This window comes from Staurois parvus, unplaced genomic scaffold (assembly GCF_062004578.1).
Source record: "Staurois parvus isolate SC_StPar_1 unplaced genomic scaffold, SC_StPar_1.0 ptg000090l, whole genome shotgun sequence".
NCBI classification, from domain to species: domain Eukaryota; kingdom Metazoa; phylum Chordata; class Amphibia; order Anura; family Ranidae; genus Staurois; species Staurois parvus.
In genome coordinates, this window is record NW_028317886.1 from 12,955,484 (window position 1) to 12,977,889 (window position 22,406).

The window sequence follows — 22,406 nt, forward strand, 5'->3', positions numbered from 1 at the left end:
CAGCTTGCTCATTCCCTGGTGGGGTGATCCTGAGATCTGCGACCTGGTATTAACACACAGCCAAATCCATCTCCACCACTAGGAGCTCTGGTGAAAACCGGTTAATACTTAGACCCCACACCTCAGGTGAGCCTGCGCTATTTCCCAGGGTGACCCGCTGGTGTACCGATCCTGCTGGTTTCAGGTAAGCCTTTTACTGCTATAGAAACTGGTCTCTGAACCTGACCCAGACCGTGACAAAATGTCAGCCACCAAACCTTAATGACTTGGAGAGGATCTGGCAAGAGGAGTGGGCCAAAATCCCTCCTGAGATGTGTGCAAACCTGGTGACCAACTACAGGAAATGTCTAACCTCTGTGGTCGCAAACAAGGGATTTGCCACCAAGTACTAAGTCATGTTTTGTGAAGGGGATCAAATACTTATTTCCCTCATGAACATGCAAATCAGTGCATAATTTGTTAGACATGCATTTCTTTTGGATTTTGTGTTGCTATTCTGTCTCTCAGTGTTACAATACACCTACCATTCGATTTTTAGACTGATCTTTTCTTTGTGAGTGGGCAAACATTCAAAATCAGCAGGGGATCAAATACTTATTTCCTTCACTGTATATATATATTAGTTTTTATGAAATATGACATAATTACCAGCCCCACCCTCCCCATTCTCCAACCCGATCCTCCTGTGAGGTAAAACTGAAAACATTTTTCATAATGTAAAAGTAATCTACTGCCTCAAGTTGCCATAGTACCTATCCTACTGGAGACATGAAGTAGGATGCAAATTCATACCTGATATGTGGAACTTTCTTGTTTCCGCGAGTCCCAGTCCACTAGGTCCTTTCCATGTTGTACATTAATGAGTCCTCAAAAAGGAAGCCATAACATTGGCAAACAGAGTTGTGTAGGACACATGCAGCTTTAACAGCAATGATAGCATTTTTCATGTTTAAGATGCTAGGAGTGTGCAAAAACTGCCACTTGTTAGACAGTATTCCGAATGCACACTCTACAACTCTGAATGCTCTGGTGAGGTGATAATTAAATACCCTCTTCTGTAAAGCGAGAATACCTGTCACCTGATCACAAAGGGAAAAGGCTTCAACCCCACAAACACACTAGGTAGATCAGGGTCATTTCCAGCAGGGGACAGTTTTTAGGAAGGTCAAGTCTATCTGTACACAGCACTTATCCAGATGAAGAGTAGCTAAAAATGCTTGAGCCAGTGCAGCTACCATGATCTAATATCAATATGGCAAAAGCAATAATTGCATCTGCCACTGCAAGTAAAACAATAGAAAAATAAATAATATTTAAAGTATTTGCCTTCGTTACCTATTGGCTTGATGATCCAGATGTGTTTCCCATCAATAGCTCCCATTCAATTTGGCAAATTGCAGTCTTGCCAGAAAACCTCAGGTATCTGTGATTATACTTCTCTTGTAGGTTTTTCCATAACAACATCCTTCAACACAATGATTGTCCAGTTGCCAGGTACCTAACAAAATATATAAAATATTGTTTTATCTTTTAACAATTTAGAATATTTAAAACCAAATGGAAGAGTCTGAGGAATGCTTACTCACATCATCAGAGACTTCTAAGAGAATATCATAGTGGATCTGTGGCCTGTTTTCCAGTGGATTATACTGTATGCATGCTTCTTAGGCCAATTCTGAATATGGAGAAATAAGCTAATACGTGCAATTATGCATGTTTTAAAATAGCTATGTAATTAGTATGGTCTAACAAGAAATTTCTATTTACAGTACAGAAAGAAGATGGGAGGATCCTGCTTGACAATCCTGAATGTGTTGAAAACAGTGGAGAAACTGAAACACAGGAGACCCAAACAGAACCTACAACCTCATCTTATGTGACCCCCCATTCCTGATGAGGACTCAATGTCAAAAGCAACTCAGGTCCATGTTCCTTTGAGCGAGCACACGTGCAACAAGAGGGAGGACAACAATTTAATTGTATATTAGACATTATGGTCAGTATGTCAGATGAATGAATGGAAACAGGTCTGAGGAGCAATATTTTGCACAATGTCTGGAGGGACTCATGATTAGAGTTCCAATGGAATGCAAGGCTAGTACGTGGGCATCCGATATATTGCCACATTCATACCTCCATCGAGCCAAGATACAGCATTCCTATCCCCTGAAGCTCCATCTCTATCCACATGCAAATTTCCCCCAATGACCCAATGCCATCTTGCCAACCAGTTCCCCAACACCATTGATTACCTTCCCAAAAATTATCACCATAACCATATTTGTGGCCCACAAGAAATCCAGTTCAAAATCCTTCAAATCGCACCACTCACTCCAACACAGCATTGTCAAATCAACAGTATGCGCAGGCTATGAATGTGGTAATATCATAAGATGATCCTGCCACCTTCCCTTTCACCATAAACTTATCATTAGATATAGACAATTGTACTGGTGTTTTCCATGTTAATGTACTTTTTTTTTTTTTTAGCAATTTGAACTACACTAGCTCTTCTATTGGATCAGACTACTTAGGTCAGTTTTAGGTCAGTAAAAGGTTCACTTGCTTCCTAATATACCTACAGGTGCCACCTGACCAGTGTAGACCAGGAACCTCTCAGTTTGCAATTATGGAGATGATTTTAACTTTTGGCCTGTCCAACATACAGTCAAATTCCAGTCCCATTCCTCCTTGTAACATGTGTGCTTGCCCATTGTTCTTTTTCCAACACATCAACTTCAGGGATAACATGTTGATTTGCTGGCTGCCTACTATATCACATCCGCTACGGGTGACATTGTGTATCAAGTGTATTAGGTTTTTAGGAGATGATCTGACTTGTCAACTGCGGGCCCTTGTGGCTCAAATCTTTACTCTAACCCATTCAAAAAAAATCATCAACCTCAGCAACAACTTTTTTTTTTTTTGTATTTTGTAAAAAATATATTTAAGAAAAATACAATGATTAACAATTTTATTGTTTGCTAAATTACACGTGTATGTAAACCTTTAAAACATTAAATCATAATAAATTTTGCTCCTTGTTGAAGCAAAAAAGTAAAGTTTTTTACATTTGACATGTATTTCTTTCTGTTTATTTGTTTTAGGCCTCTGCATTGAAACAAATTAGAGCACATTTGTGTTAGAAATGTTACCATTGCATTGTGTATTTTTAATACAGGTACATACAACAAACAACATATACATATGTGGTATTTTTGTGATTGTCAGGAACAGGAGTATTAGTCATAGTAATAGTAATATACTGTACATTATTTTAGGTTGTTCAGCTATGGTAATAGCAAGATATGCACATCTAAATATTATATATTATATATCTAATATTCTTTTTAACTATTTTTGTTGGAAAAGGGTATATCTTTTACCATTTATCACCAAATGAGGGCCCAATTAGTCCAGAAAAATATTATTTAACAAAAAAAAGGGAACATGGTTTTGAAGACATACAGACAGCAAATAAATGTTTTGGTGATTGCATTTGTTTTACTTTCTTCCAGAATGGTTAAACAATTCACAACTTACCCCACTGTGATAATTAATCTTTAAAAGATCCTGTTTCTGCAGTATGCGTTCCTTTGCTCCAAATCAATACTGAGTAAACCCAGCAACTCATCCAAATTGTGCAAATGGTTAGATTAGTGAACATAATAAGAAATCAACAAGCAAATAAATAAATAAAATAAGACAAATGACTACTAGATTTCGAACTTACCTTTTGATCGATATCCTCATGTACTCAAAAAACTTGTCCTTATTTAAATGTAGCTTCTTGTACCCAGATGGACCCAGTATCTGCATATCCTCCTCTTTATCTCTTCTCTTCTTACTGCAACTGACACCGCAAAACACACCAATTCCTTTTCTGTCATGGTTGAAGAGCACAAAGCAATGCAGAACATAATGAAAAACAGGAAAAACATGACAATAATTCAAAAAGCACACAAAAGCAGAAACATAAGGCAACAATTGATGTCACAGATGATATTTTTCTCTTTTGGCTAATTCAAAAATACCAGAAGTAACAAAACGCTAGAAAACGCTGTAACAAAACGTGCAAAAAAAGTAAAGCTCAGGTGTGAATGTAGCCTCATAGCTATTTAATTTAGGACTGTAAACTTGAAAAAAATATTAAGGTCGCTCTTCTCCAATGTGAACATTTTCTCTTTCTCATAGCCATTTGTCTCTAATAATAGGCATGAGCCACCTATTAACTGCAGTAAAGAGAACATGTATATATTCCTTAAAAAAGAATGTGTTGCCTTAGCTGTCTTTGAATACCCAGTAATGAGAAGTAGAGTTTTGCCCTTTACATGATTGGACTAATGCGAAGGCCTTTCCAGTATGGTAAGACATGATCACAAAAAATTATAAATTCTATGTGGCAAAATTTCATTCATACATGCATAACATTTTGCAATGCAAGTAAAAAGTTACTTATCATAGGTAAAATAATAAATCAGAGTTGTGCTGGGAAGCAGCAAAGGAAATACTTCTTTCACAAATTAATTATTTTCATAAGAAAACAGTAAAAAAAAAATATACATTTGTATTGATGGTCCAAAAAAAAATAAAAGACAGTATGTCTCTTACACAAAATGCAGCTCATGTTTTAAAAAGTTTTCTTATAGAAAGTTTAACTTTTTAGGTGTCAGAGGAAAAGATGAGGAAGCCCGGGCAAATGAGCCAATGCGCCAAATGGCCACGCCAATTCGCGCAAAGAAGTGAGCATGTGCATAGGCTGGCGACACGTAATCATGCATTCCTGTGCAAGAAAATGCACCAGCACACGCAGGGTGCACTACTTGCTGACACTCAGTGGCCTTTATAACGACTGCAGCTCTGCTCAGTGATTGCTGGATTATCGTCAGCCCCTCCCGTTCCTGTGTTCCTGAGTTTACTGCTGATTACCCATTACCGACCCGGCTTGATCCTGACCTTGTTCCTGTCTGCTGCTCTCTGTATGATCCCGACTTGCTCCTGACCTTGCTCCTGTCTGCTGCTACACTGTTTGACCCTAGCTTGATCCTGACGTTGCTCGTCTGTTGTTCCATATTGATCCTGGCTCTGGCTACTGACTACTCTGCCCATCCTCCGGGATCTACGTATTCTCTGGAGAAACTCCTCCTGCAACTGGAGCACCCATGGGTTCCATCTCATCAGGTTTTTCCAAGTAGCTACACCACTGGCAACCCGTGCTTCTTCAGGCACTGCACCTCTTGTTTCCACCTCCAGGGGTGCACTGCACTTAGCCGTAAGGGGAGCCCTCTCTCTATTGCAGCCTCCGGTCAGGTACATGACAGCATAATCCAGCCATAATATCAGAGGCTGAGAGAGGTGTCTCCCCGATAGAGGCTCTATGCCAGCAGGTTGTTGCCCTCACACAAGCGGTCAAGAACCTACAAGAAGGCTATTTCCAATTAGAAGGTTGCCTGCAGAATCTTGCCACTCCTTCAGCTCCTGCTGACCAAAACCCACCCAGGGCACCCTCTGCATCCTCTGCTTCTGTTCAAGAAGGCCCTGCAGAAGCTGCTCTTCACTCCCTCCAACAAGGTCGCCGACCCGTGGAAGATTATACGGTTGAATTCCGTAAATGGTCAGCAGACACAGGCTGGAATGAAGCCGCTCTCGGATACCAGTATCGGCTTGGTCTCTCTGAAGGACTCAAAGACGAATTAGCCAGAGTCGAGGCTCCTACCTCCCTTGAAGGCCTCATCCAGTTGGCCATCCAGCTAGACCGTCGCCTGTGGGAACGGTGATCCAAAAGATCTAATTCCTACCGTCCCTCCTGGATGCTACCCAAGGTGCCTTCCTTCTCTGCTCCTCTGCCCACTGTGCCACCTGCTCCTGTTGCCGAAACTGAACCTATGCAGATTGGCCTAGTTCGCTCCTCCTTGTCCCCAGATAAAAAGACACATGGGAGACAGTCCAACCTATGCCTCTACTGTGGAGCTGCCAGACATTTCTTACGAAATTGTCCTGTGAGACCTAGTAAGTCTACCCCTCCACAGGCTATTTACTCTCAGATTTCCGGATTATTACCAGCTCACCTTGTTCTACCTATCCTGTTGCAGGTGGCGGGAAGGGAAGTCAAGCTCCAAGCAATCATTGACTCCGGGGCGTGCAACTGTTTTTTGGACATCACCCTAGCAAAGAGGTTGCAGGTTCCACTGAGAGACAAAAAACAAAAACTTGCAGTCCATTTAGCCGATGGGATTTTTCCTCGATCTGATTCTGTAACACAGGAAAACATTCCTATTTTGATATCCACAGACTCAGGCCATCAAGAATTTATCTGCTTTGACATCTTGTGCTCCCCCATGTTCCCGATCATCCTGGGAATACTGTGGCTTCAGGCCCATAACTCTCATGTGGACTGGCCTACAGGAAAGATTTCCTTCTCCTCCATCTACTGTCTACAACATTGCTTTCCCCCTGAACTCACAGACTCTTCCAGTTGCCTGACCATTCAAACGGTGCCAGACACCAGTCAAATTGTGCCCCCAACCTACCATGAATACTTAGATGTTTTTGAAAAATGGAAGGCCAACACGCTACCACCTCACCAGCCATATGACTATCCTATTAAACTCCTTCCCGAGGCAGAGATTCCCTTTGGGTGAATTTTTCCGTTATCCGAAGTTGAGCTGGAGGCTCTAAGAGTGTACATTAACGAGAGTCTTAAGAAGGGGTTCATTCGCCTCTCTTCTCCTGCTAGTGCTGGAATCTTCTTCGTGGAGAAAAAGGATCACTCACTCAGGCCTTGTGTGGATTACCGGAAACTAAATAAAGTAACCATTAAAAATCATTATCGGCTCCCTCTGGTCCCGGAGCTCTTCCAAAGATTCTGTGATGCCCGAATATTTACAAAACTGGATCTCCGGGGCGCCTGTAACCTAGTCAGAATCTGCAAAGGAGATGAATGGAAGACAGCTTTTAGAACCAGCTTCGGGCACTTCGAGTACCTGGTTATGCCCTTCAGGTTGTGTAACGCTCCTGCAACCTTTCAACACCTCGTGAACGACATTTTCCGGGAATTCTTGGATCACTTTTTGATAGTCTACCTTGAGGATATCCTTATCTTTTCTGCCACCCTGGAACTCCACCAAGTGCATGTCAAAAATGTCCTAGCTACCCTAAGACAGCATGGATTATATGCAAAGGCGGAGAAATGTGAATTTGAAAAACTATCAATCCAATTCCTGAGCTTGATCATTTCCACTGATGGGATTTCTATGGACCCCAAAAGGTAGCTGCCATCACCAACTGGCCGGCCCCCACCGATAAGAAAGATATCCAAAGATTTGTGGGCTTTGCCAATTTTTACAGGAGATTTATCAAGAACTTTTCCTCTATCATTGTTCCCATTACCCAATTAACTTGGATACATACCCGATTCCAGTGGTCTCCGGAAGCCCAAGGGGCCTTTGACAAGCTGAAGACTCTATTTACCTCTGCTCCGGTGCTACAGCACCCCAAACCGACTGTGCCCTATGTCCTTGAGGTCGATGCCACAGGAGCAATCCTTTCACAACATCAGGGGTCCAAGGCTCTCTTGCACCCAGTGGCCTTTTTCTCACGAGAGATGAGTCAACAGGAGAAAAATTATGACGAGGGGGACCGCGAATTACTGCCCATTAAATCTACATTAGAAGAGTAGCACTACCTCTTGGACGGCGCTGCTCACCCTATCATGGTTTTTACCAATCATAAGAACTTGGAATATCTTCAAACCTCAAAACGGTTAAGACCAAGACAAGCTCGATGGGCCTTATTCTTTTCAAGGTTCAATTTTCATCTAACATACCATCCTGGGTCTAAAAACGGGAAAGCAGATGCCCTGTCCCGTATGTTCCCAGACACTCCTCAAACAGCTGCTCCCAGTACTATTTTATCTCCACATAATTTCCTACTCATTCAGCCCGATCTAAAAGCAGCAATTAAACAAACTTCACTTTCATATGCCGGGTCTGAGAGGTTATCCTTAAGGAAGCATGAGGATTTCTTGTGGCATGAGGACAAGATCTTCATTCCCCAAGAAGTCAGGCCACAAAATTTTTAAGATATGCCACGACCACTTGCTTTCAGGTCACTTCGGGGTACGGAAAACCACTGAACTTGTCCAAAGATCCTTTTGGTGGCCCAACCTGAGGCAGGACTGTAAAGAGTATGTTAACTCCTGCACAACATGTCTACGCAATAAGGGCAGCCATACCAGAGCCTGGGGCTTGCTGAGACCCCTGCCAGTTCCTGAACAGCCTTGGAAGATGATTTCTACGGACTTTTTTGTGGACTTACCTCCCTCTGAGGGATTCACCACCATCCTGGTGGTAGTGGATAGACTGTCCAAAATGACTCACTTCCTGCCCATGGTGGGTACTCCTTCCGCTACTGAAACTGCTCAAACATTTATTAAGGAGATAGTAAGACTACACGGGATACCCAACAATATAGTTTCTGAGTGGGGGGTACATTTTACGTCCAAATTTTGGAGATCTTTGTGCAAAACCCTGAATATCGAAGTATGTCTCTCTTCTGCTTATCATCCACAGAGTAATGGGCAAACGGAGAGGACTAACCAAACTTTGGAGCAATACCTAAGATGCTTCTCCACCTTCTCTCAGGATAACTGGGCATCTCTTCTTCCCTGTGCAGAATTTGCCTACAACAACTCTGTCCATGCTTCCATCAACCAGTCTCCTTTCTGGGCAAATTACGGTTTTCACCCTTCCTTCGTTCCGGATGCCATTCCAGAAGCATCAGTGCCTGCAGTCCAGGATAGGTTAACTCTCATACAATCCAATTACCAGATACTCCAGAGGACCATGCAAAAAGCTCAGGAGGATTACAAGAAACAATTTGATAAAAGGAGGAGGGGTAACCCTGGGTGGAAAGTGGGAGACAAAGTGTGGCTTGCTACAATCAATCTCAAACTTGCTTGCCCTTCACGAAAACTAGGTCCCAGGTTCATTGGACCCTTTAAAATCAAAAGGGAGATTAACCCTGTAGCCTTCGAACTGGACTTACCCGACTCTTATAAGATTCACCCGGTCTTCCATGTTTCTCTACTCAAACCAGCCGTAATGTGCCCTATCCCTGGAAGAGAGGAACCACCCCCACCGCCAGTCACGGTAGGGGAAGACATTGAGTTAGAAGTTGAAACCATCTTGGATGGATGGAAAAGGGGGAGAGAGATTCAATATCTGGTTAAATGGAAAGGGTATCTACCGGAGGATAGTTCCTGGGAACCAGCAAGAAATGTGCATGCTCCTAAGCTGCTTCAAGAATTTTTTAACAGATTCCCTGAAAAACGAGGCCCGCCTGGGCATCCGGAGGCTGCCTCTTGGGGGAGGGCACTGTCAGAGGAAAAGACGAGGAAGCCCGAGCAAATGCGCCAATGTGCAATATGGCCATGCCAATTTGCGCAAAGAAGTGAGCATGTGCATAGGCGGGAGACACGTAATCATGCATTCCTGTGCAAGAAAACGCACCAGCACACACAGGGTGCACTAATTGCTGACACTCAGTAGCCTTTATAAGGACTGCAGCTCTGCTCAGTGATTGCTGGATTATCGTCAGCCCCTTCCTTTCCTGTGTTCCTGAGTTTACTGCTGATTACCCATTACCGACCCGGCTTGATCCTGACCTTGTTCCTGTCTGCTGCTCTGTGTATGATCCCAGCTTGCTCCTGACCTTGCTCCTGTCTGCTGCTACTCTGTGTATGACCCTAGCTTGATCCTGACGTTGCTTTTGTCTGCTGTTCCATATTGATCCTGGCTCTGGCTACTGACTACTCTACCCATCCTCCGGGATCCACGTGTCCTCTGGAGATACTCCTCCTGCAACTAGAGCACCCACAGGTTCCATCTCATCAGGCATTTCCAAGCAGCTACACCACTGGCAACCCGTGCTTCTTTGGGCACTGCACCTCATGTTTCCACCTCCAGGGGCGCACTGCACTTAGTCGTAAGGGGAGCTCTCTCTCTATTACAGCCTCCGGTCAGGTACGTGACATTAGGTGTTTCATGTATTTCTTGGGACACATCAAAATGCATTGCAGTTTATGTTACAAAGTGACACAAAATTGAACCACCACCCAACATTAAAATTCTCACAACTACTGATATTATTGATGTCAGATCATTTTGTTATATTAAGGGAACTTGGTTTATTAAATATTGCATTCTCATTGTAATCTCCAGCCAGCAGTAATACTGTAAAATTGGAAAAGAAAAAAATAAATTAGCCTTCTTTCAACTGTAGCAACAGAAAATTGTGTACAGCAGTAGTTTCTGGAAAAAACATCTTCTTTTCAGCTGTACCCAGGGGCGGACTGACTATTTGGAAACTCGGGCACTGCCCGAGGGCCCTGAGTCAGTAGGGGGCCCCATGAGATGCCCCTGGTACCTTTTTCATAGGTTTTTTTGAGTTTAGGCAAGGACACAGGGGCCCCATGATCCCCTATTGCCCGGGGGCCCCATGAGTTGTCTGTCTGCCCCTGGCTGTACCACTGGTACTGTGTGTACCAGAAATATACACAAAGCTTTAGGTCAAGTTACATCATCTTCTGCCATACATTTTTTCTTTTTTGAGATGTTTGCAAACAGTCCTGTAGGTGTATAATTATGGTTAGACTTGTAGTTCTTACCTCCACAGGAGCTGCTGAAGATGATGGGTCCTCTGTTCTGTCACAACTCTCTAGAATAAGAGAATAAATAACAAGAATAAAAAGAGTCCTGGTGTGCACCTTGTGCATACAACCCCAACAGTGGGTGTTTGTATGTGTTCCTAGTATGGTGGTACCCCTGGTTGTGGTAAAAATATCTGGTGCCTAATAATTAATGTTTGCTGGTTTTCAGTGGGGTCCTTCTTTAGGTGGTGTGTTGTATCTTAAAGAGTGTGGTTGGATGATAGAAGATAGGTTGGTAAGTAGGACAGTATTTATTTGGACTAACAGTGGTGAGGGTTTTGGAAGCATGGTTCAGCTCATCACTTCCTGGCAGGTGGCTAATCACGTCCCAATCAGAGGTTCCCATGATCAGGTCCCTGATCCTCGCACAGGCCACAGTTACTCAGCTTGGATCCTGAAGATGCAGAGACTCTCTCTCTCTCTCTCTCTCAAGCAGTCTCTGAAAGCATACCTACTAAGCTCAGGTGAAGATCCATCCCCTCTCCCTGATGCACAGAGGAATAGGTCCTCTTAAACTCCTCTTTAATGGCTCCAATCCCTCAAATGTGAGGCGCAAACCCTGGTGGCATGTCTGTACCCTTCACTTTTTTCCATGGACTGTCTCAGTTTGGAACAATTTGCCTGGGAAAATAGTGAAACTTCTCCTCCTAGGGGTGCAAAGATTTGTGGGAACTGAAGTCCACATCCTGTTAGCTTCCATTAGCAAGTATGGTGAAGTGCCCCTTTAAGAATTACACTCCCAGAATACACTGCAACATAGTAAGTCCTCTTTTTCACACTCCAGTTGGCTCAAACTCTCCTGCTCCCTGATTGGCTCAAGCTCTCTGCCAGGAAGGAGGGGGAGGAAGGATCAAGGAGGATTTCACACAGAGCCTACAGCACAGCCAGGAGAGAGAAGAGGGAGCAGGCGCAAAGAGCAACCTGTTCTGCAGTCAGACATCCATTTATACAGAAGACCAGTGGGAGGAGAAGCGGGGCAGAAGATCACAGAACCAACTGCACCCGACTACAGACTCCAGCTCTGAAATTAGTCATATTTAATAATGCCTCAAGCATGCTAGAGCTAAAAAATGCCCATTTTACAGGCGTTTTACATTTTTTGCTTCTAAACAACCCTCTTTATTAGCCTATGTGTCCATATGCATGCAGGTTTTTATGCAGGTTTTTATAGGCATTTACAGGCATGAGCATTTAGGTGCAAAACTCCAAATGCACAAAAATCGTGTCCAAAACGGTTTGGGAATAAAAAAACACCCGATACACTGGTTTGGATTATACAATACACACATTTTATATGTGAATATAACAACATTTTAATAGTATTGGTATCTCTGGATCTGTACAAATGTTTGTATATATTTGCAGTTATCTACTGGTAGTAGATCGGAGATAGCTATACATGGCATGAAAGCTGTATATGCGGAGGATGTGCTTCCCAGAACGATGAGGGGATAGAGATAATGGTTTGCCTGGTACCTTGTGCCATTGCCAGGCTGACACATCCCCCCTTTCTCTGCATTCCTCTTGCTGTTGCTTGTCTTGCTGCTTGTCAAACTGTAGCTATGATTCAGCCGTCATCTTAAAAAGTGTTGTCGAATCAGCCACTGCAGGAAGGGAAAGGGGCAGCTCAGTATTATGAAAGCGTAGTTCCACCCAAAAGGGGAATTTCCGCTTTAAAGATTGGTCCCCCGCTCCCCATTAAGGATTGGCACCTTTGGGGAGTGGGGGGGAACGAGTACCTGAATTTGACAGGTACCCGCTCCCACTTCCCGCTGTGATCGCCTAAGCGATTGGAAACGGAAGTTGTCCTCCTACCCTCTCTCCCTGAAGTCTTGTGGGACACGTGACCAGAAGACGACGGGGACATTCAGGAACCGCAGCGCTACTCGTGCATGCACATTGGGCACCCGGCTGTGAAGCCGAAAGCTGTCACAGCCAGGTGCCCACACTGAAGATGCCAGCGCCTGGAATACAGGACGGCCGGTGAAACGGGCTGCAGCGGGGGCAACGCGGGATAGTGGAACAGGTGTGTGGCTGTTTTTTAAATTTCAGAAGCTACAGTTTCTGTAGCTGCTGACTTTTATTTTTTTACAGAGTGAGTGGAACTCCACTTTAACTAAGGTTAGAGAGCATTTTCTGATTGTGCACATACAGAACATGGATGTACCTATTTGTTGCTGCAGACTTTGTGGAATTTACAGGCTTTGATACTCCAGAGGTGTGACAATTCCCTTTGTATACACTATTTGCTGCATAGTACTTTGCCACTGTATTGGCTTGACAAGTATAATATGTATGCAGGGGCAGACTGACCATTTGGAAACTCGGGCACTGCCCGAGGGCCCGGGGTCAGTCGGGGGCCCCATGAGATGCCCCTGGTACCTTTTTCATAGGCTTTTTTGAGTTTTGGCAAGGACACAGGGGCCCCATGATCCCCTATTCCCCGGGGGCCCCATGAGTTGTCAGTCTGCGCCTGTATGTATGTGCAATTTTTTTTCAGTAAACTAAGTTAAAAAAAATAAAGGCATAACCACTCTCCATAAAAGTCAAGCTGCTAAGTTTAGTCAGTGTAGCTGGCTTCAGCAACATCCCTGACCCTAGGCCACAGCCCCTGATATATTTCACCCCAAATGGTCCTATTTGTAGTTTAGAAAGCACTAAGAAACATGGGACACAGTACTAAATGTATTTTTTCCTCTAGGGGATAGAAATGTAATATTTATGTTTACATTCTACTTCAGATTACGTCATGTGCTGGGAGCATGCAGTGAACACTCACTAGGCACAGAAACCTTGGCTGTCCATGGACACATATGTGCACCATGTGGGTGTTAAAATTGCCATGGTGTTTATTTAGGGGGTGACACAATATTTAAAAAAAATAAAGCAGACCTCACCCCCTTTTCCTAAGGTCCTTTCTCCTGCTTCTTCTCTCATACACAGATTGCTCATTATACAGTACTTTCAATGCTGTCTAAAGGCAATCATTCTGTTTGTAAGCTTTCAACTTGTTTTGCTTCCATCTCCAATAACTCCAGGTTATAACATTTTTCATGAACTGTACTAAAAAACTTTTCAACTTCCTCCTTTTAATCTTCTATTTTACCACAGTTTTGTCTTATTTGTCTTGGCCCCAGCGATGCTGTGGCCCCCTGCTCCCCGCCCAGCCATCAACATCTTTGGGTGACCGGCTTCAAGTTCTTGATCACCACTGTCATTGGCCGGGCAGGGATGACATCACTCGTGCATATAGACCACCCCATAATCACTCATTCTGGATACTTGAGTAATTATGGGGTTGTCTATATGCTGGTGAGACAGGTTAGTCAATTGGGTCATGTGATGTGTAGTCTCTGGTTGGTTTGTGGTGATGCTGATTGATTGAATTTGGTATCAGTTAGTTATTTTGGAGGATCCGAGTGGGGTGGATGTTGTGTGGTTGTGGATAAGTGTGTTTAAAGGTGGATGCTTTGATGTATTTTTGTATGGGATGCTTTTAGAGTTGTGTGAGGGTGTTGCCATGTGTGGGATGTGTGTAGGGGTCCGTTCTAGTATTGGGGTGGTGCAGGAGGTGGGAGGTGTACATTTGGGTTTGAGTGGTTTTGATTGGGTTGTGGTAGACGTTTGTGTGGGGGTTGGTTTGGTTGTCATACTGTTTGATGTGGTGTGTGTGTGGATGTGGAAAGGGTGGTTGCATGGGGTTTTTGTGGATGGCAGGAATGTGGTTGATATTGGTGGTGTAGGGTCCCAGGAGCACGTGGCTTTGAATTCCAATCTTCAAATACTGTTTATTTTGTTAAGGCAAGATATTTTTCTGTCTTTTGTTCTATTAAGTTAGGATTGGTTAGCCCTAAACATTACAATACCATGAAAAAGTCCAGCTACAATATGCCTGAAAACACTTTGACATGCCTCACCAGGCTGTTCTGTGGCATTGGCGCAGTAAAGGCTTCTTTCTGGCAACTAAACCATGCAGCTACATTTTGTTAAAGTATTTTCGTATTGTTCTCCTTAAAAACAAACACATCGTCTTTTTACAGAGCAGCCTGTATTTCTCCTGAGGATACCTGTGGGTTTTTCTTTGTATCCTGAACAATTCTTCTGGCAGTTGTGGCTGCAATCTTTCTTGTTTAAACCATTAACACCAGCGCTAAGTGCTCAAAATGCCAGAAGCTGTATGCAACACAATCTGCACTTAGAATATCGTACTCTCAACATACAGCATTCCTAAAACTAAAATTATAAATCATATACTGTATAAAAATAAATGAAGTGCATTATCCACAACACAATATGAATGTCCATTAAAGTGCTATAGATTATGTGCTCATTCAAATGCAACTTTCAGGCGTCTTCTGTCATATATATATTTTTTTCACTGTAAATAGTGCTTCCTGCAAACTGTGAACAACAAGCATATAAATTGCACCATAACAATTCTTCAAAAATAGTGATTCTTCTGTGCTTCACTCCACCACCATGTCACCACCATACTAAAGAACTCACTAAATGACCATGACCCCTGCATTAGAGTAGGTCTATAGGCACTTTATCCCCCAAGGGTTTTAAACTTCCAGGGCTGCACCTCTTCTTTCTCACAGTGTCATCAGGATTATCATAAAATCAGAGGAGAGACTCTGATAGTGTAAAACCTTTTTATTAAATCAACTAATTCATACAACAAAATAAAAAACCATCAGCCAAGATGCTCACATTTGTTTGTGCATTCCGCCATGCACCCGAGTTTAACAACTCTATATTATTATGAGTCGGCTGCATTACAGTTTAGTGCGAGCGTGGTCCAAGTATTGTTGCAATCTTTCTTGGTCTACCTGACCCTGGATTGGTATCAAGAGATCCCTGAATTTTCCATTTCTTAATAAATGATTGAACAGTACTGACTGGCATTTTTAAGGTTTTCAATATATTTTTATATCCTTTTCCATCTTTATAAAGTTTCATTACCTTGTTACACAGGTCTTTTGACAGTTCTTTTCTGCTCTCCATGGCTCAGTATCTAGACTGCTCAATGAATGTACATGAGTGCTAACAAACTCATTGACTAATTATAAATAGACACTAATTGCAATTTAAGAAGACACAGATGTGTGAAATTAATATTTAATTGGCATTTTACCTGTGTGTGTCAGTACCAAGGTCAAACATTCCAGGGTATGTAAACTTTTGATCAGGGCCATTTGGGTGATTTCTGTTTTTATGATTTATAAAAAAGTCAAACAACTATGTGATAATAAATGGCTTCATATGATCACTATCCCATAATAAAGACAGTTTTTTGGCATGATCAGTCATATTTTCAATATTAATGCCAAAATGTCACCATTTCTGCCAGGGTACGCAAACTTTTGAGCAACCGTATATTTGTTTTGCAGTTGCAGTGACTTGGCTTGTCGCAGTCTCCATCTCGAAGCCTCTAAAGTCCCTTTTTGCTAGGTATGATTTATTCCTGTGTGTGTGTACTAGGAGTACTGAGTAGTAGCCATAGGTTTTAGCAGTTAGTAAGCTGTTAGTAAGTTTTAGAAGAACAGTTTCCTTGGAGTGTTGTGGGCAAAAACTAGACTATAAATGGTCAAGAAGATTGTTATAACTGAGGTAGCAGCCCAGGAAGCTGTAAACTAGGTGTCAGAGGAAAAGACGAGGAAGCCCGAGTAGATGTGCCAATGCTCAATATAGCCGTGTCAATTTGTGCAAAGAAGTGCACATAGGCGGGCGGCATGTAATCGTGCATTCCTGTACGCGAAAACGCACTGGCACACGCAGGGTGCACTAATTGCTGACACTCAGTGGCCTTTATAAGCACTGCAGCTCTGCTCAGTGATTGCTGGATTATCGTCAACCCCTCCTGTTCCTGTGTTCCCGAGTTTCCTGCTAATTACCCAATTACCGACCCGGCTTGATCCTGACCTTGTCCCTGTCTGCTGGTCTGTTTATGACCCCGGCTTGATCCTGACCTTGTCCCTGTCTGCTGGTCTGTTTATGACCCCGGCTTGATCCTGACCTTGCTCCTGTCTGCTGCTCTGTCTATGACCCCGGCTTGCTCCTGACCTTGCTTCTGTCTGCTGCTCTGTGTATGACCCCAGCTTGATCCTGACCTTGCTCCTGTCCTGTTCAGTGTATGACCCTAGCTTGATCCTGACATTGCTCCTGTCTGCTGTTTCATATTGAGCCTGGCTCTGGCTACTGACTACTCTACCCATCCTCCCGGATCCACGTGTTCTCTGGAGAAACTCCTTCTGCAACCGGAGCACCCACGGGTTCCATCTCATCAAGCATCTCCAAGTAGCAACACCACTGGTAACCTGTGCTATTGGGCACTGCACCTCATGTTTCCACCTCCAGGGGTGCACTGAGAGGGAAGCCCTCTCTCTATTGCAGCCTCCAGTCAGGTACATGACAGTATAATCCAGTATAATCCAGCCATTATGTTAGAGGCAAGTTTTTGTTTTTTGTCTCTCAGTGGGACCTGCAAGAAAGGTTGTGATGGTGCGCGGCGTCAGACCCTAGCCCTTCTCACCAACTTGTGACCGAAGGACCAGCCGATCTCAAACCACGCTGTCACTTGCGTAACAATGCCACTGTCAGCTGCGACCTGCATAAAGATTTTCCAGCTTGCGGGACCACAATCTATGTGCCAGCAGCCTGAGAGCGATTGTTACTGGGTCAGGTTAATTACACAATTAACCCTTCACACTGCCACCACCACCTTTTTACAGAGAAGGAGGAAACTCACAAATCTTAGTAGTAACACTATGATACTAGTATAAGCGTCTGTAACACACTGTCACCACAGACAGATGTATTCAGAGGATTATCACATACAATAGCACTCTTCAGAGAGCTTTAGAGAAAGTTTCAACACTTTTCAGAAAATAGGATTTATTACTAGAAAGGTCAAAATGGTGCAATTAAAATATTTACAGAAAAAGATGTAACAAATATATATATATATATATAAAGAGATTAATAAAACAACAGAGAAATAAAAGAAAGAAGTTTCCGAAGGCATACTACTTGCAAAAGTACTTGGTTTGAGCAGAGTCCAATCGTCCGAACAAAAGGTTGCCTTTCTCCCAAAGATGGTTCCTGATGTTAAAAGGGAGACCTCACTTTTCTCCAGGCTGTCTGTCTTATTCTATTATCTCAAAGGGGTGTCTCCTGAGAACAAATAGCCAATCACCTCATTTGGGGATGGGTGTTAGGCGGTGACCAAGGTTAGGACCAAATCCCTTCCAAGTTCATACTACTGTCAATAACCTTCAATAGGTACAGGTAGCATCCTAGCAACTGGCAGATTAATATTTAGAATCATATTCCAAACGCGCAGATACCAAACTGTAGCATATCCTGTCACTCCGGATAAAAGATATTGCTTTCTACCCTCTTGTAGGCGCAACATAGGGATGTAAGGTGGCATGTGACTCAAATTAAAATGACCTATTCTGAATATATACTTCATATTATTATTATTATTATTATTATACAGGATTTATATAGCGTCAACAGTTTGCTCAGTGCTTTACAATATAACAGGAGACAATACAGCAACAATACAGTTCAATAAAAGAGGGAAAGGAGGGCCCTGCTCCTTGGAGCTTACAATCTAGGAGGGAGGGGCTAGTGGTACAAAAGGTAGTAACTGTGGAGGATGGACTGGTTGGAAGAGTAGAAGATTCCATTATTAGCTGAGGACAGGATAGGCTTCCCTGAAGAGATAGGTTTTCAGAGATCGCCTAAAAGTGAGCAGAGTAGGCTATAGTCTGATAAATTGGGGTAGAGAGTTCCAGAGGATGGGGGAAGCTCTGGAAAAGTCCTGGAGATGAGCATGGGAGGAGGAGACAAGGGAGCTAGAGAGCAGGAGGTCTTGCGAGGAGTGGAGAGTACGGTTTGGTTGATATTTAGAGACAAGATCGTTGATGTAATTTGGAGCAGAGTTATAAATGGATTTATACATTATTGTTAATGTTTTGAATTTTATCCGTTGGGCAATGGGAAGCCAGTGGAGGGATTGGCAGAGAGGGGTGGCAGATACAGAACGGTTAGTAAGGTGGATAAGTCTGGCAGCAGCATTCATGATAGACTGAAGAGGGGATAGCCTGCAACTAGGTAGGCCAATGAGGAGGGAGCTACAATAGTCAAGGCGAGATATAACAAGGGAGTGAATAAGTTGCTTAGTGATTTCTGAGGTTAGGAACGGGTGTATCTTGGAGATGTTGCAGAGGTGAAGTCTACAAGATTTGGACAGTGATTGGATTTGGGGGTGAAAGGACAGATGGGAGTCTAGTACCCTGGTATGAAGGCTGGGGAAATACTAAGAGCTCAGTTTTGGAAAGACTGAGTTTGAGGAAGTGGAGTGACATCCATGCCGATATGTCGCTTAGTAGGTTAGTAATGCGAGAGGAGACTGAAGGGGTGAGGAGTAGAAAGATAGATTTGTGTGTCATCAGCATAGAGATGGTACTTAAAGCCATGGGAGTTTATCAAGTGACCAAGGGAGGAGGTGTAGATGGAGAAGAGAAGGGGTCCAAGGACAGAACCTTGAGGGACACCTACAGAAAGAGGAAGTGAAGAGGAGGAGGCAGCGTTATAGGTAACGCTGAATGAGCGCTGCGATAGGTAGGAGGAGAACCAGGAGAAAGCAGAGTCTCTGAGACCAAGAAAGTGGAGTTTTTTGAGGAGGAGGGGATGGTCAACCGTATCAAAAGCCACAGAGAGGTCAAGTAGTAAGAGTACGGAGTAGTGGCCATTTGTTTTAGCTATTAGTAGATCATTAGTAAGTAGGGCAGTTTCAGTGGAGTGTAGTGAGCGAAAGCCAGACTGTAAAGGGTCAAGAAGGTTGTTGTCGGTGAGGTGGGAGCTCAGGCGATTGTAGACTAAGCGTTCTAGGAGTTTAGAGGTAAATGGCAGCAGGGAGATGGGTCTTAATTTGTTCAGGTTGGTGGGGTCCAGGAAGGGCTTTTTAAGTATGGGAGTGATGTGTGCATGCTTTAGAGGGGAGGGGAAGGCACCAGTAGAGAGGGAAAGATTGAAGATGCGAGTGAGGGAGCATAGGATGGAAGAAGAGGGTGACTGTAGTAGTTGTGAGGGGACAGGATCCAGGGGGCAGGTAGTGAGACGGGCTTCTGACAAAACCTCTTCGGTAGTAGCAAGGTCCACAAGAGGAAAGTGTTGAGGAAGGTTTAGTATAAGGTATGCTAAGTGGGATGGTGTCTGTGCAGTGGCGATGCCCCTACGAATTGCATCAATCTTCTTTTTTAAATGACTTGCAATCTCGTGAGCAGTGAGTGAGGTACTGAGCGGAGGTGGTGGTGTAGAAAGTAGAGAGTTAAAAGTAGAGAAGAGACGACAAGGACTGGATGACAAGGTATTAATAAGAGTGACAAAGTAGGCTTGTATGGCAGCATGAAGGGAGGAATTGTATGTTGAGATGAGAATTGTATGTTGTATGCAGATTTATATAGGGTTAATGCTTGCTGGGATTTGGTTTTACTCCACAATCGCTCCAGCGCATGACTATGTTGTTTAAGATTTCTGGTGTCGTCAGTCTGCCAAGGTTGTAACGGTTGGGCCCTGATGCTTCGTGTTGTTAGAGGAGCAAGTGAGTCTAATGTGGATGAAAGCGAACTGTTGTAGACAGCAGTGGCCAGGTCGTGGCAGGACAGAGGAGAAATTGTGTCATAGAGTTGGTCAGTTGCAGAGTGGAAAGGAGCAGGGTTCAAGTTGTGAAGGTTTCTGTGGGTAATTGTTTGCTGCTTGGAGGGATAGGTGTTTGAATATGAGGACACTGTGAAGGTGATGAGATTGTGATCAGAGAGAGGAAAGGGGGTGTTTGTGAGGTTGTAGGGAGTGCAAAGATGGTATAAAACAAAGTCTAATGTATTCCCATCAGAGTGAGTGGAGGACTGTATACATTGTGCTAATGCAAAAGATGAGATTAAGTTGAAGAGTTGGAATGTAGCCGGGTTGTTGACATTAATATGGATGTTAAAATCTCCGAGAATGATAATGGGTAGTTCTGAGGAGAGAAAGTAGGGTAGCCAGGCGGATCAATGTGCCCAGTTCCTGCTGAAGTTTATGAATTTGTATGAAAAATTACTCAGATGGGATGTACGTTTTATGGCCTACAGGTCATGACCAACTGAGTTATGGTTTTACGACCAGGCAGAGAAAAGTGGTTGTCAAGCAGACATTCTGGAACCAGGCTAATTAGGGGGTTTACAGCCCTGGAGTATGATATGCACTTTTGACCTCAATTCACTTACAGACTCACATTCCATTCAAAAGGAAGGGGGAAGGAGGATGAGAGACAAAATGGTTGCCAGCATCCATGTCTCTAGGCGCACATTTGTCACAGAGGTGTCTCCCCGATAGAGGCTCTGTGCCAGCAGGTTGCCACCCTCACGCAAGTGGTCAAGAATCTACAAGGATATTTCCAATTAGAAGGTTGCCTGCAGAATCTTGCCACTCCTTCAGCTCCTGCTGACCAAAACCCACCTAGGGCACCCTCTGTATTCTCCGTTCCTGTTCAAGAAGGTCCCGCAGTCGCTCGCACAGTACTGCTACCTCTACCAGAGCCAAGAGTACCAGTCCTGGAATGCTTTTCTGGAGATCGTTGAAAGTTCAGGGTGTTTAAAAACGCATGTCTGTTATATTTGGAACTTCAACCCAGAACTTTTTCTTTAGAGACTGTGAAGGTGGGGTTCATCATCTCGCTACTTTCTGATGAGCCTCAGTCCTGGGCACATCACCTCCTAGAGCAAAAGATCCCAGTTATGAACTCTGTTACTACCTTTTTCGATCCCATGTCCCATCTATATGATGATCCCTAATGCATGGCCACAGCAGAAGCTGCCCTTCACTCCCTCCAACAAGGTCACCGACCCGTGGAAGATTATACGGTTGAATTCCGTAAATGGTCAGCAGATACAGGTTGGAATGGGACCACCCTCAGATACCAGTATCGGCTTGGTCTCTCTGAAGGACTCAAAGACGAATTAGCCAGAGTCGAGTTTCCTACCTCCCTTGAAGGCCTCATCCAGTTGGACATCCAGCTAGACCGTCGCCTGCGGGAACAGCGATCCGAAAAATCTAATTCCTACCATCCATCCTGGATACTACCCAAGGTGCCCTCCTTCCCTGCTCCTCTGCCCACTGTGCCACCTGCTCCTGTTGCCAACACTGAACCTATGCAGATTGACCTAGTTCGCTCCTCCTTGTCTTCAGATAAAAAGACATCAGAGACAGTCCAACCTATGCCTCCACTATGGAGTGGCCAGACATTCCCTACGAAATTGTCCTGTGAGACCTAATAAGTTTATCCCTCTACACGCAATTTACCCTCAGATTTCCAGATCATTACCAGCTCACCTGGTTCTACCTATCTTGTTGCAGGTGGCGGGAGGGGAAGTCAAGCACCAAGCAATCATTGACTCCGGGGCGTGCAGCTGTTTTTTGGACATCACCCTAGCAAAGAAGTCGCAGGTTCCACTGAGAGACAAAAAACAAAAACTCGCAGTCCATTTAGCCAATGGGACTTTTCCTCGATCTGGTCCTGTAACACAGGAAACCATTCCTATTTTGACATCCACAGACTCAGGCCATCAAGAATGTCTCTGCTTTGACATCTTGTGCTCCCCCATGTTCATGATCATCCAGGGAATACTTCGGGCCCATAACCCTC